This window comes from Triticum dicoccoides, chromosome 4A (assembly GCF_002162155.2).
Source record: "Triticum dicoccoides isolate Atlit2015 ecotype Zavitan chromosome 4A, WEW_v2.0, whole genome shotgun sequence".
Lineage (NCBI taxonomy): Eukaryota > Viridiplantae > Streptophyta > Magnoliopsida > Poales > Poaceae > Triticum > Triticum dicoccoides.
In genome coordinates, this window is record NC_041386.1 from 90,395,293 (window position 1) to 90,410,340 (window position 15,048).

Genomic DNA, 15,048 nt, shown 5'->3' on the forward strand with positions numbered 1-15,048 from the left:
GGTGCAAGTCAGTTTTGCACACGCGGAATACTTGGGTTAAACTTGACAAGCCTAGCATATGCAGATATGGCCTCGGAACAATGAGACCGAAAGGTCGAACGTGAATCATATAGTAGATATGATCAACATAGTGATGTTCACCATTGAAAACTACTCCATCTCACGTGATGATCGGACATGGTTTAGTTGATATGGATCACGTGATCACTTAGATGATTAGAGAGATATCTGACTAAGTGGGAGTTCTTAAGTAATTTGATTAATTGAACTTTAATTTATCATGAACTTAGTACCTGATAGTATTTTCCATGTCTATGTTGTTGTAGATAGATGGCCCGTGCTGTTGTTCCGTTGAATTTTAATGTGTTCCTAGAGAAAGCTAAGTTGAAAGATGATGGTAGCAACTACACGGACTGGGTCCGTAACTTGAGGATTATCCTCATTACTGCACAGAAGAATTACGTCCTGGAAGCACCGCTAGGTGCAAGACCCGCTGCAAGAGCAACTTCGGAGGTTATGAACGTCTGGCAGACTAAAGCTGATGACTACTTGGTAGTTCGGTGTGTCATGCTTTTTACGGCTTAGAATCGGGACTTCGACAACGTTTTGAACGTCATGGAGCATATGAGATGTTCCAGGAGTTGAAGTTAATATTTCAAGCAAATGCCTGAGTTGAGAGATATGAAGTCTCCAGTAAGTTCTACAGCTGCAAAATGGAGGAGAATAGTTCTATCAATGAACATATACTAAGAATGTCTGGGTACCACAACCACTTGACTCAACTGGGAGTTAATCTTCCTGATGATAGTGTCATTGACAGAGTTCTTCAATCACCGCCACCAAGCTACAAGAGCTTCATGATGAACTATAATATGCAAGGGATGGATAAGACAATTCCTGAGCTCTTCGTAATGCTACAGGCTGCGGAGGTAGAAATCAAGAAAGAGCATCAAGTGTCGATGGTCAACAAGACCACCAGTTTCAAGAAAAAGGGTAAAGGGAAGAAGGGGAACTTCAAGAAGACAGCAAGCCAGTTGCTGCTCAAGTGAAGAAACCCAAGTCTGGACCTAAGCCTGAGACTGAGTGCTTCTACTACAAAGGAACTGGTCACTGGAAGCGGAACTGCCCCAAGTATCGCGGAGAAGAAGGATGGCAAAGTGAAAGGTATATTTGATATACATGTTATTGATGTGTACCCTACTAATGCTCGCAGTAGTGCCTGGGTATGTGATACTGGTTCAGTTGCTAACATTTGCAACTCGAAACAGGGGCTACAGATTAAGCGAAGATTGACTAAGGACGAGGTGACGATGCGCGTGGGAAATGATTCCAAAGTCGATGTGATCGCTGTCGGCACGCTACCTCTACATCTACCTTAGGGATTAGTTTTAGACCTAAATAATTGTTATTTGGTGCCAGCGTTGAGCATGAACATTATATCTGGATATTGTTTGATGCAAGACGGTTATTCATTTAAATCAGAGAATAATGGTTGTTCTATTTATATGAGTAATAACTTTTATGGTCATGCACCCTTGATGAGTGGTCTATTTTTACTAAATCTTGATAGTAGTGATACACATGTTCATAGTATTGAAGCCAAAAGATGCAGAGTTGATAATGATAGTGCAACTTATTTGTGGCACTGCCGTTTAGGTCATATTGGTGTAAAGCGCATGAAGAAACTCCATTCAGATGGACTTCTGGAATAACTTGATTATGAATCACTTGGTACTTACGAACCATGCCTCATGGGCAAGATGACTAAAACTCCATTCTCCAGAACAATGGAGTGAGCAACAGAGTTATTGGAAATCATACATACTGATGTATGTGGTCCAACGAACATTGAAGCTTGCGGTGGATATCGTTATTTTCTCACCTTCACAGATGATTTGAGCAGATATGGATGTATCTACTTAATGAAACATAAGTCTGAAACATTTGAAAAGTTCAAAGAATTTCAAAGTGAAATGGAAAATCATCGTAACAAGAAAATCAAGTTTCTACGATCTGATCGTGGAGGTGAATATTTGAGTTATGAGTTTGGACTTCATTTGAAATAATGTGGAATAGTTTCGCAACTGACGCCATCTAGAACACCACAACGTAATGGTGTGTCCGAACGTCGTAACCGCACTTTATTAGGTATGGTGCGATCTATGATGTCTCTCACTGATTTACCGCTGTCGTTTTGGGGTTATGCTTTAGAGACGGCTGCATCCACGTTAAATAGGGAACCATCTAAATCTGTCGAGATGACACCTTATGAACTGTGGTTTGGCAAGAAACCCAAGTTGTCATTTCGTAAAGTTTGGGGCTGCGATGCTTATGTGAAAAAGCTTCAACCTGATAAGCTCGAACCAAAATCAGAGAAAAGTGTCTTCATAGGATACCTAAAGGAGATTGTTGGGTACACCTTCTATCACAGATCCGAAGGCAGGATATTTGTTGCTAAGAATGGATCCTTTCTAGAGAAGGAGTTTCTCTCGAAAGAAGTGAGTGGGAGGAAAGTAGAACTTGACGAGGTAATTGTACCTCTCCCTTACTGGAAAGTAGTTCATCACTGAAATCAGTTCCAGTGATTCCTACACCAGTAAGTAAGGAAGCTAATGATGATGATCAGGAAACTTCTGATCAAGTTACTACCGAACCTTGTAGGTCAACCAGAGTAAGATCCGCACCAGAGTGGTATGGTAATCCTGTTCTGGAAGTCATGTTACTTGACCATGACGAACCTACAAACTATGAGGAAGCGATGATGAGCCCAGATTCCGCAAAATGGCTTGATGCCATGAAATCTGAGACGGGATCCATGTATGAGAACAAAGTACAGACTTTGGTTGACTTGCCCGATGATCGACATGCCATAGAGAATAAATGGATCTTCAAGAAGAAGACTGACGCTGACGGTAATGTTCCTGTCTACAAAGCTTGACTTGTTGCGAAAGGTTTTTGACAAGTTCAAGGAGTTGACTACGATGAGACCTTCTCACCTGTAGCGATGCTTAAGTCCATCCGAATTATGTTAGCAATTGCCGCATTTTATGATTATGAAATTTGGCAAATGGATGTCAAAACTGCATTCCTTAATGGATATCTTAAAGAAGAGTTGTATATGATGCAACCAGAAGGTTTTGTCGATCCAAAAGGTGCCAACAAAGTGTGCAAGCTCCAGTGATCCATTTATGGACTGGTTCAAGCCTCTCGGAGTTGGAATATGCGCTTTGATAGTGTGATCAAAGCATATGGTTTTTTATAGTCTTTTGGAGAAGCCTGTATTTACAAGAAAGTGAGTGGGAGCTCTGTAGCATTTATGATATTATATGTAGATGACATACTGTTGATCGGAAATGATACTGAATTTCTGAATAGCATAAAAGGATACTTGAATAAGATTTTTTCAATGAAAGACCTCGGTGAAGCTGCTTATATATTGGGCATCAAGATCAATAGAGATAGATCAAGATGCTTAATTGGACTTTCACAAAGCACATACCTTGATAAACTTTTGAAGAAGTTCAAAATGGATCAGGCAAAGAAAGGGTTCTTGCATGTATTACAAGGTGTGAAGTTGAGTCAGACTCAATGCCCGACCACTGCAGAAGATAGAGAGAAAATGAAAGGTGTTCCCTATGCTTCAGCCATAGGCTCTATCATGTATGCAATGTTGTGTACCAGACCTGATGTGTGCCTTGCTATCAGTTTAGTAGGGAGGTACCAAAGTAATCCAGGAGTGGATCACTGGACAGCGGTCAAGAATATCCTGAAATGCCTGAAAAGGACTAAGGATATGTTTCTCGTATATGGAGGTGACAAAGAGCTCATCGTAAACGGTTACGTCGATGTAAGCTTTGACACTGATCCGGATGACTCTAAGTCACAAGCTGGATACATGTTTTTATTAATGGTGGAGCTGTCAGTTGGTGCAGTTCCAAGCAGAGCGTCGTGGCGGGATCTACGTGTGAAGCGGAATACATAGCTGCTTCAGAAGCAGCAAATGAAGGAGTCTGGATGAAGGGGTTCATATCCGATCTAGGTGTCATACGTAGTGCATCGGGTCCAATGAAAATCTTTTGTGACAATACTGGTGCAATTGCCTTGGCAAAGGAATCCAGATTTCACAAGAGAACCAAGCACATCAAGAGACGCTTCAATTCCATCCGCGATCAAGTCAAGGAGGGAGACATAGAGTTTTGCAAGATACATATGGATCTGAATGTTGCAGACCCTTTGACTAAGCCTCTCTCACGAGCAAAACATGATCAGCACCAAGACACCATGGGTGTTAGAATCATTACAATGTAATCTAGATTATTGACTCTAGTGCAAGTGGGAGACTGAAGGAAATATGTGACGTCCCGATACTTAAGCTACAGTAACCCTCAACTAATGATGTCACGTTACCATGATTACTATCATTAATCTCGTGTTGATTCAAACCCAATTCAAATTCAAATTTAAAATAAAGTCAAATTATTATTTCTTCAAAAGGTAAAACAAAATTGTTTGTTGGGTTGCAAATATTCACTAACAATTTTTCATGAAAGAATTAACATGTTTCAAAATATAAAATTTCCCCTGGACATTAAACAGTGGACCAACAGCCATTTAACCAACCATTTCAATTTATAAAAATGTTTAGACGATTCCAATTGTTGTGAGACTTTTTGTACATCACCAAAATATTGCAATGGAATTACGTGCCAAGTTTCAACCCTGGAAAAATTCATCTAGTACACAAACTAAATGTACAATAGCGAACAAAATACAAAAAAAATAAAGAAAATAGAAATAGGAAAATAGACTATGCACTTAGGGCCCATATGCCACAATGCAGCTGAGCCCACAAGTCGGGTCGTCCCTTTCCTCTATTCACTGCGGACCTCGTGGACGCAGGGTGCACGTCCACGGCGCCGATTGCCACGGGGCAGCCATCTAGAGCCTTCCCCGTGCCTACAAGGCTCCCCCTCGCTCCACTGGATGCCCTAGCGCCCTCACTCCCCCCCTCCCACCTCAGATCCGCCGCTCGACACACACCCGACGCCATCGTCACCGTGGACTAGTTCCTCGTCGTGACCACCGTCGTCCTCGCCGGCTGAGATTGCGCCAAGAGCTCCGCCTGCTTCTTCTTCTTCGACTTCGACCACCAGCGCTAGCCGGGCGACGCTACATCGCCAGATCTCCGTCCTCTTCTTCCTCGGACCCGCCAGCGTTTGTCCTTGATTCCGGCACCGTCGAGCCCTCCCCGAGCCCGCTAAGCACCTCTGCAAACTCACGGTGAGCCCCTTGTCAAAACCCCTCTGTTGGTGTCAAAACCGGCGGATCTCGGGTAGGGGGTCCTGAACTGTGCGTCTAGGATCGATGGTAACAGGAGGCAGGGGACACGATGTTTACCCAGGTTCGGGCCCTCTTGATGGAGGTAATACCCTACGTCCTGCTTGATTGATATTGATGATATGAGTATTACAAGAGTTGATCTACCACGAGATCGTAGAGGCTAAAACCCTAGAAGCTAGCCTATGGTATGATTGTTGTATATATCTCTATCGACTAGCCTGGCCTCGGTTTATATAATGCACCAGAGGCCTAGGATAACAAGAGTCCTAGCCGAATACGCCGGTGGGGAGGAGTCCTTGTCTTGATCACCAAGTCTTGTGGAATCTTCCATGTATGTGGCAACTGTCCGAACTGGCCCATGAGTATACGGCCACGGGGGTCCTCGGCCCAATCTAACAGATCGGGAGACGACGTGGTGAGTACCCCCTAGTCCAGGACACCGTCAGTAGCCCCCTGAACCTGTCTTCAAGTTAGGGACGCTCCTCGATTCTTCCGAACTGTTCTTCATCTTCGGTTGTCGGTCTTGAAAACTGGTTCAACAAATCTTCTCATCTTCGATCTTGAGGATTCGCCAAAATGCATTCGACGAGTTTACATGTCGGGTATCCGAGGAGCCCCTTTAAGTTTCTGGCCTTTATCAATGCCTTGTTATTTTTATGCCACACCTCGGGTTTGAAGTTGTTCCCGGGAGGCAGTGTCCTCTTGCGTCCGAGTTCTAACGCCGGACTACATTCGAGGTATTTTTTGCAGCTGAGCACCAATGCCGGACTGCTTTCGAGCTCCAACACCGAAATGTATCCGAGCTCCAACGCCGAAATATATCCGAGCTCCAACGCTGGACTGTGTCCAAGCTCCAACGCCGGACTATATCCGAGGTGTCATATCACCTTGGTTCAAAAAAGTTGAAGGAACTTAGCCAAGCTTAATGCCGGAAATGCCCTCTATGGAGCCAGCCACTAGCGCTCGAGCTTTATGCCGGACTGCTTCCGAGGTGGTGCACCACCCCGATTGTGGGCCGACTTTTTGTCAATATTTTTTATTGGTGCAATTTATTCTCTGCCGAGATATATAGCCAGTACCCTCAAGGTGTGTATCGGTCTAAAATCCGAGATGCACCTGAAGGATGACGTAAGACCACTGATCCCAGTAGCCGCTGAGACTCAGGTTGATTTGCAAAATTGGCTTGAGGATCAAGTCCTAGCTCAGCAGAATACTTTGGGACACAAAAGCGGCTTGCTCAGTCCTCGAGACTCAGGTTGGGTCCGGCCGACCAACTTGAGGATCATAATCTCCTCGAAAACTACATTGCACTTAAATTTTCTGCACTGGATTGCCAATGTAGTAGCCCCCGAGACACTGGTCGGGTGGCAACACCAGATCAGGGGATCGATGTGCCCCTTTAATATTTGTAAATAATAAGCCTAAAGCCCAGTAGCCCCTGAGCCTTAATGCGGGCACGGGTGGCCGAATTAAGGATCGATATCCATAGTAAAATCACAAATTATGTGTAATGACTCTATGTATCCAAGTACTATACGTCATTAATGTTGGGGAACGTACTAATTTCAAAAAAATTCCTACACACACACAAGATCATGGTGATGCATAGCAACGAGAGGGGAGAGTGTTGTCTACGTACCCTCGTAGACCAACAGCGGAAGCGTTATGACAACGTGGTTGATGTAGTCGTACGTCTACACAGCCCGACCGATCAAGCACCGAAACTACGGCACCTCCGAGTTCTAGCACACGTTCAGCTCGATGACGATCCCCGGACTCCGATCCAGCAAAGTGTCGGGGAAGAGTTCCGTCAGCATGATGGCGTGGTGACGATCTTGATGTTCTACCGTCGCAGGGCTTCGCCTAAGCACCGCTACAATATTATCGAGGATTATGGTGGAGGGGGGCACCGCACGCGGCTAAGAGAACGATCTCCAAGATCAACTTGTGTGTCTAGAGGTGCCCCCTGCCCCCGTATATAAAGGAGCAAGGGGGAGGGGCGACCGGCCAAGAGGAGGCGCGTCAGGGAGGAGTCCTACTCCTACCGGGAGTAGGACTCCCTCCTTTTTCCTTGTCCAACTAGGAGAGGGGGAAGGAAGGGAGAGAGGAGAGAAAGGAAAGGGGGCGCCGCCCCCCCCCCTCCTTGTCCAATTCGGACTAGAGGGGGAGGGGGCACGCGGCCTGCCCTGGCCGCCCCTCCTCTTCTCCACTTTGGGCCCATGAGGCCCATTAACCCCCGGGGGGGTTCCGGTAACCCCCCGGTACTCCGGTTTTATCCGAAACTTCTCCGGAACACTTCCGGTGTCCGAATATAGCCGTCCAATATATAAATCTTTATGTGTCGACCATTTCGAGACTCCTCGTCATGTCCGTGATCACATCCGGGACTCCGAACAATCTTCGGTACATCAAAATATATAAACTCATAATGAAACTGTCATCATAACGTTAAGCGTGCGGACCTTACGTGTTCGAGAACAATGTAGACATGACCGAGATACGTCTCCAGTCAATAACCAATAGCAGAACCTGGATGCTCATATTGGCACCTACATATTCTACGAAGATCTTTATTGGTCAGACCACATAACAACATACGTTGTTCCCTTTGTCATCGGTATGTTACTTGCCCGAGATTCGATCATCGGTATCTCAATACCTAGTTCAATCTCGTTACCGGCAAGTCTCTTTACTCGTTTCGTAATACATCATCTCGCAACTAACTCATTAGTTGCAATGCTTGCAAGGCTTATGTGATGTGCATTACCGAGAGGGCCCAGAGATACCTCTCCGACAATCGGAGTGACAAATCCTAATCTCGAAATACGCCAACCCAACATGTACCTTTGGAGACACCTGTAGAGCTCCTTTATCATCACCCAGTTACGTTGTGACGTTTGGTAGCACACAAAGTGTTCCTCCGGCAAACGGGAGTTGCATAATCTCATAGTCATAGGAACATGTACAAGTCATGAAGAAAGCAATAGCAACATACTAAACGATCGGGTGCTAAGCTAATGGAATGGGTCATGTCAATCACATCATTCTCCTAATGTTGTGATCCCGTTAATCAAATGACAACACATGTCTATGGTTAGGAAATATAACCATCTTCGATTAACGAGCTAGTCAAGTAGAGGCATACTAGTGACGTTTAGTTTGTCTATGTATTCACACAAGTATTATGTTTCCAGTTAATACAATTCTAGCATGAATAATAAACATTTATCATGATATAAGGAAATAAAATAATAACTTTATTATTGCCTCTAGGGCATATTTCCTTCAATTAATGCTCGGATCCGCATTGTACAAAACTTTGTTGACCGATCATCGGCTTCAACCTCCTCGGCCAGTAGCCGAGGAGTGTTTGTCCTACTTTATAAAGCATTTATGAGGGCAAAGATTTATGACAAACAAGGCAAACTGGCCATACGGTTTTATAAACAAAGGTACGCTGAGAGATATGTTATATTACTGTTTAGCATAAGAAATGTTTTCCAAAGAAAATAGTCCCACTACCGGTTCCTTTCTTTGGGTTGTCATGCTAAGCATGATCATGAAAGCTCAGCTCTAATGTAAGAGCAAAATATCGAGGATTTAGTTTGGGAGGCCAGTTAATAGCCCCCGGTAGTGTTCGGCGACAGTCGAGGTCAAGCCGTAAACACTTCGGCCATTGTTATGAATGGCCCTTCATTTAACATAGTCATCGGATCGCTGACCAGTTTACGCTTATTGTGACAGTCAGTTTTTGGCTTTCTCCACTGAGGTGCTTAACCATGTGAGCTGGAAGCACAATCGCAGTGGTTCTCCCTTTGCACACCTAGCCGAACAAAGCGGAACGTAGGAAGCAAGTACAGGAGTCGGGCAACCCAACTATTGACTGAAGACACAATTCGAAACCGATGCATATATAGCAATATCCGAGAATGTTTTTGCCGAATCTCTAAAGGTGTCTGGCGTTGCACTACGAGACTTCTGCTGAAAACACACAAATAGTTTAAAAGTGACATAAGCTTGGAAAACCAAAAAATGTCAGTAACAACTTGACGTCCGAACAAGATCAAGTGTTCGGTGCCAATCCGAAAATTGGCCTTAGAAAAAAAGTGCTTCTGTCGTGCTTTAACATGACACATCCTATCTCAAGACTTCAAGCGGGTCAGCCTACAGCTTCAACCTCCTATCCCGAGGGCGGAGTACTTCTCATTAGGTCAGTTTAGCAAACTAAACTCTAGCGGCTTTGAGAGAGAAATTAGGCTCCCCGGCTAGTGACCACACGCTCGTGTCAAAAAAGGAGTGATAGATAATAATAGTAATAAAAACTTTGCAACGACTAAGAAGAAGAACACTTATTGTTAAACGACTCATATAAATTTACGAGCCCCCAAGTGACTTGGATAGAACAATTTTATGTATAATGATTATATGTACCGAAGTATTAATATCATATCTTTGTTCACCCAAACTTTAAACGCGTCTTAACCGACCGTCGGCTTCTCCCTCTTTGGTTAAGGACCGAAAAGTGTTATGTACTCCACCTGTCGAGAATATCAACAGTGTTTCCGATAACCAGGCAACCGGGCCATAAGGCTGTAACAGACAAAGCGCGTTCAGGGAACTTATGCTATATTACAAACGAAGTGTAAGAAGCATCTTCGAAGAAAATAGTACCCACACCGATACCTTTCTTCGGTGCTCATTATTACTATGAGACTTGTGCAATAGATTTTTTGTACTCATGAGTTCCGTTGTGTGTCGACCATGATTGAAAACAATAAGAGCGCTAGCTTTCGGCTTCACCCAGTCTGAGGTCAGAGCTCGGAGGACCTGGGCGTGACAATCGCAGAGGTGCTCCCTTTACTCCCTGGCCGAACAATCAGGAACGTAGGGGTAAGCACAGGAGCCAAGCAACCCAGCTTGCAAATCACTTAAGTCAATATGGTGCATATTGTGGCGTAATACATGAACAAGGAACAAAGTCGTACAAGTATAATCATATGCAAGAGGAAAAGCTTCATCAAGGGAGCCCCCAAGTAAACGGGGTATTTGAATTTGTGCGTCACAAACAAAGTTTGGACAAGGAAATTTTTTACAAGCAACTTTTTTCCAAAAAAGTATAATGCTTGGTCGAACCGAACACAAGTTAAAAATTTAAAACTTTGAGCATGAAGGCAACTTAGTTGGTTAATGTGTTCGGTATTGATGACGCGGTCTGAGCTTTGTTAGGAATAAGCAACTTGTATTCCCATGAGGCCATAGGCCGATATATATATACATGTACAGGTGTGGAACATATGCAGGAAACCCCTCATACAACAGGATAAATACAAAAGGGGTACATGACTTATATTATAACTCTAACACCCCCCCCTCAAACTCATGGTGGATAAACAACACTGAGTTTGGAGAGATAAAAGCCATGTTGTGCTCTAGTCTGAGCCTTCGTCAGGAAATCCACCAACTGTAACTCGGAAGGCACATACTGAAGAGCAATAATCTGATCCTGCATAGCAGCGTGCACATAGAAAGCATCAACACCAATATGCTTGGTGAGCTCATGCTTCACAGGATTGCGTGCAATGCTGATAGCACTTGTACTGTCAGATAAAAGCAGAGTCGGTGTAGTGACAGAAACACCAAAATCCTGAAGTAACCACCGTAACCAAGTCACCTCTGCCGTCAAAAGAGCCATTGCTCGCAACTCAGCCTCGGCACTCGAACGGGAAACTGCAAGCTGTTTCTTCGTCTTCCAGGCAATGAGAGAACCACCAAGAAAAACACAGTAAGCAGAAAGTGAACGGCGATCGGAAGGATCACTAGCCCACGTAGCATCCAAATAGGCCTGGAGCTGTAAAGAACTGGAGCGAGGAAAGAATAGACGGTGAGAGATCGTGCCTCGAAGATATCGAAGAACACGAAGGAGATGACTATAGTGAACCGAGGTGGGGGCAGAGACAAACTGACTCAGAATATGAACCGGATAAGAGATGTCCGGACGAGTGACAGCTAGATAGACAAGACTGCCAACAAGATGACGATAACGCGTCGGGTCAGGGAGAGGATCACCATCAGTAGCACGAAGGTGAACATTGAGCTCCATAGGAGTCTCAACAACGCGCTCGTCAGTAAGAGCAGCACGAGCAAGAAGATCCTGGATATACTTTTCCTGGGATATAAAAAAGCCATCAGAGGTAGAAGAGACTTCAATCCCAAGAAAGTAGCGAAGGGGTCCAAGATCAGACATAAGAAACTGCTCACTAAGACGGGCCTTTACAAAGGCAATATACTCGGGGTCATCCCCCGTGATGATCATGTCATCAACATAAAGAAGAAGAAGAGTCCGACCATGAGGACAAAGGTGAATAAACAATGCTGGATCATGAGCACTTGCTAAAAAACCAGCAGCAGTGATCACAGAGGCAAAGCGCTCAAACCAGGTGCGGGGGGCTTGCTTAAGGCCATAGAGAGAGCGACGAAGACGACATACCATGCCATCAGGAACAGAATACCCAGGTGGTGGCTGCATGTACACCTCCTCACGCAGCTCACCATTAAGAAAGGCATTCTTAACATCAAGCTGAGATATAGACCAGTGCATGCAGAGGCAACGGCAAGAAGTGTACGAACAGTGGTCATATGAGCCACAGGAGCAAAAGTCTCGTCATACTCACGACCATGCTCCTGCTGAAAACCACGAGCCACAAGACGAGCTTTGTGACGCTCAAGAGAACCATCAGAGCGAGTCTTAACCTTGTAGACCCACTTACAAGTGATTGGACGGACTCCGGGAGGAAGAGAAATAAGATCCCAGGTACCAGTGCGTTCAAGAGTAGCAATCTCCTCTGCCATCGCAAACTGCCATTCAGGATGAACAACAGCCTGACGGTAAGAAGTCGGCTCAAGAACAGCAGCACCAGCGGTGGGAAATCCAAAGCGATCAACAGGCGGACAAGGACGAGAACGCAAGCCATAAGTAGGCTGAGAGGAAGATGACGACCCATCCACAGAGGCATCGACTGGTCGTGGACGATGAGTGTAATGCTGAGGAAGAGATGGAATAATAGAAGGAGGAATCGGCAAGGTAGAATCAGGGGGTGGCGACGAAGAAGTCACCGGAGATGAAGGTGTAGAATCCGGTGACAGACTGGGAGAGGAGACCGGGGAGGAAGTCACCGGAGATGAAGGTGGAGAACCCGGTGACATGCTAGGCGAGGAGACCGGGGAGGATGGTGGCGGCAAATCAACTAGATGTGGAGAAGGAGAGGAAGTGGAACGGAGAGGTACAGTGTCGGCGGGGGTGATAGGTGAGTCAGGAAAAGTGAGGAAAGAGATATCCTGCACTGAAAAAGTCGAGGAAGACGGGCGTGGGTAGAAGGGACGAGACTCTTCAAAAGTCACATCTCGAGAGATACGCATCCGACGACCAATAGGATCCCAACAACGATAGCCCTTATGCTCATCACTGTAGCCTAAGAAGACACACTCAACAGACTGAGCAGTCAGTTTGGTGCGTTCGCGAGGGGCAAGAAGAACATAGCAAACACAACCAAACAAGTGAAGCATCGAATAATCGGGAGAACGATCAAAAAGTCGCTCGAAAGGAACACCACCCTGTAGAGCAGCGGAAGGCTGTATATTGATAAGATAGGTGGATGTGGAGACGGCCTCAGCCCAAAAATGAGGCGGGAGAGAGGCAGCAATCATCAATGCACGAGCCGTCTCAAGAAGATGTCGATGCTTTCGCTCAGCCACACCATTCTAAGCATGAGCACCAGGACAAGAGAATTGAGAGAGAGTCCCGTGCTCAGCAAGAACACCACACAACATCTTAGAGATATACTCGCCAGCGGAGTCAGCATGAAAAACACGAATGGGTGAAGAGAACTGAGTATGAACCATGGCAGCAAAACGCTTATAAATAGACAACACCTCAGAACGAGAAGTCGTGAAATAAAGCCATGTGTAACGAGAGAAATCATCTATGAAAATAATATAGTATTTATAACCACCTTTCGAAGCGAAAGGGGCTGGACCCCATACATCAGAATGGACTAAATCAAAAGGACGCTTAGACACTGACTCACTATGTGAATATGGTAACTGAATCTGCTTGCCAAGACGACAACCCTGACACTCTAAAGAGACATCTCCTGAGACAGACCCCAGAAGGCCTCGACGAACTACAGAAGACAACCGAGAACCACACAGATAACCAAGTCGATGATGCCACTGCTGGAAGGAACCAGTGAAGGAGGCAACAGAAGCGGAAGAACTGGCGATGGTGGTGGCAGCAGAAGGAACATGAAGCCAGTCCAACTCCCAAAGACCCTGAGAATCACGGCGGCGAGGGCCAGCCCCAACCAGAGTGTGCATGTGACGGTCCTGGACAGAACAAGAGTCAACATCGAGGATGACGCGACAACCAGAATCCATAAGTTGACCAGCAGAAAACAAATTCATGGTAAGTCGAGGAACATGAGCAACATCAGGAACAGAATAAGAAGGAGTAGTAAGATTTCCTCTACTAGCAACAGAAAGTGGAGTACCATCAGCAGTGAAGACATGAATAGGAGAATCCAGTGATCGAAGAGAGGACAAAGTGGAGGAATGAGAAGACATATGAAAAGAAGCTCCAAAGTCCAGAACCCATGGGGATGTACCTGACTGTGTAGAGGTTGATTGCTCAGTGCGGGAAGCATCAGTCACAGAACCGGCAGTACCCGTCGAGGAAGAACCTGAAGCCGTGAGCAGACGCTTAAGTCTCAGAATATCCTGCTCAGTCAAAGCAATGGCTGAAGCTGTCGAGGTAGATGACGAAGTCCCTGAAGATGATGATCGATCCTTGCGCAGGTGTTTCTTCTTCGTGTAGCACTGAGACTCAAGATGACCATCATTGTTGCAATAGGCACAATGTGGACGGGGGCGACATGAGCCTCCAGAAGGAGTGGGCAAGAGCGGCGGAGCACTCGAGCGAGAAGTGGTCGATGGAGCAGGTGGCGTAGGAGCACGAGTAGCAAGCACAGAGGGAACCTCCAGCAAACCAGCACCACGTAAGCGAGTCTCCTCGGCACGAATCTCAGAAAGCGCCTCCATGAGAGAAATACGGCCACGAGCAAACAACTGAGCACGCCGGGGCTCAAACTCCTTACGGAGCCGAGACAAGAACTCATAGACGCGATGAAACTCCAAATTGGCCTGGACAGCCTGGCAACAGGGGCAGGTACGACACCCAGCACTACGGAGAGAATCAAGCTGGCGCCAGATAGCAGAACTCTGTGCATAGAAGTCATCAACAGTAGAGTCACCCTACTGAAGAGCATGCTCCTGACGGATCACAGAGAGGTATAAGGCATCACCAGAGGGCTGATAGCGCTCACGAAGACGGGTCCACATCTCAAAGACAGTAGGAAGACCCAGAAATTCAGAAGCAAACTGAGGCAGAACACTAGCAGTGAGAACAGCTGCAGCACGAGCATCATCATCAAGCCACTGGGTGTAAACAGACAGAGCACCATGATACATCTGAAGAGCCTCCTCATAAGCCAAAACCCTCTCATCATAAGCACGATCAGCAGCCTCATCAGCAAGCTTAGCCGCATCCTTGGTGGCCTGATTAGCATCCGTAGGAAGAACCGATGGAGTTGGCGGAGTAGGGGCCACCGGAGGAACTGGATGTGGCGGACAGCAGACCTCGCCAGAAAGAACACC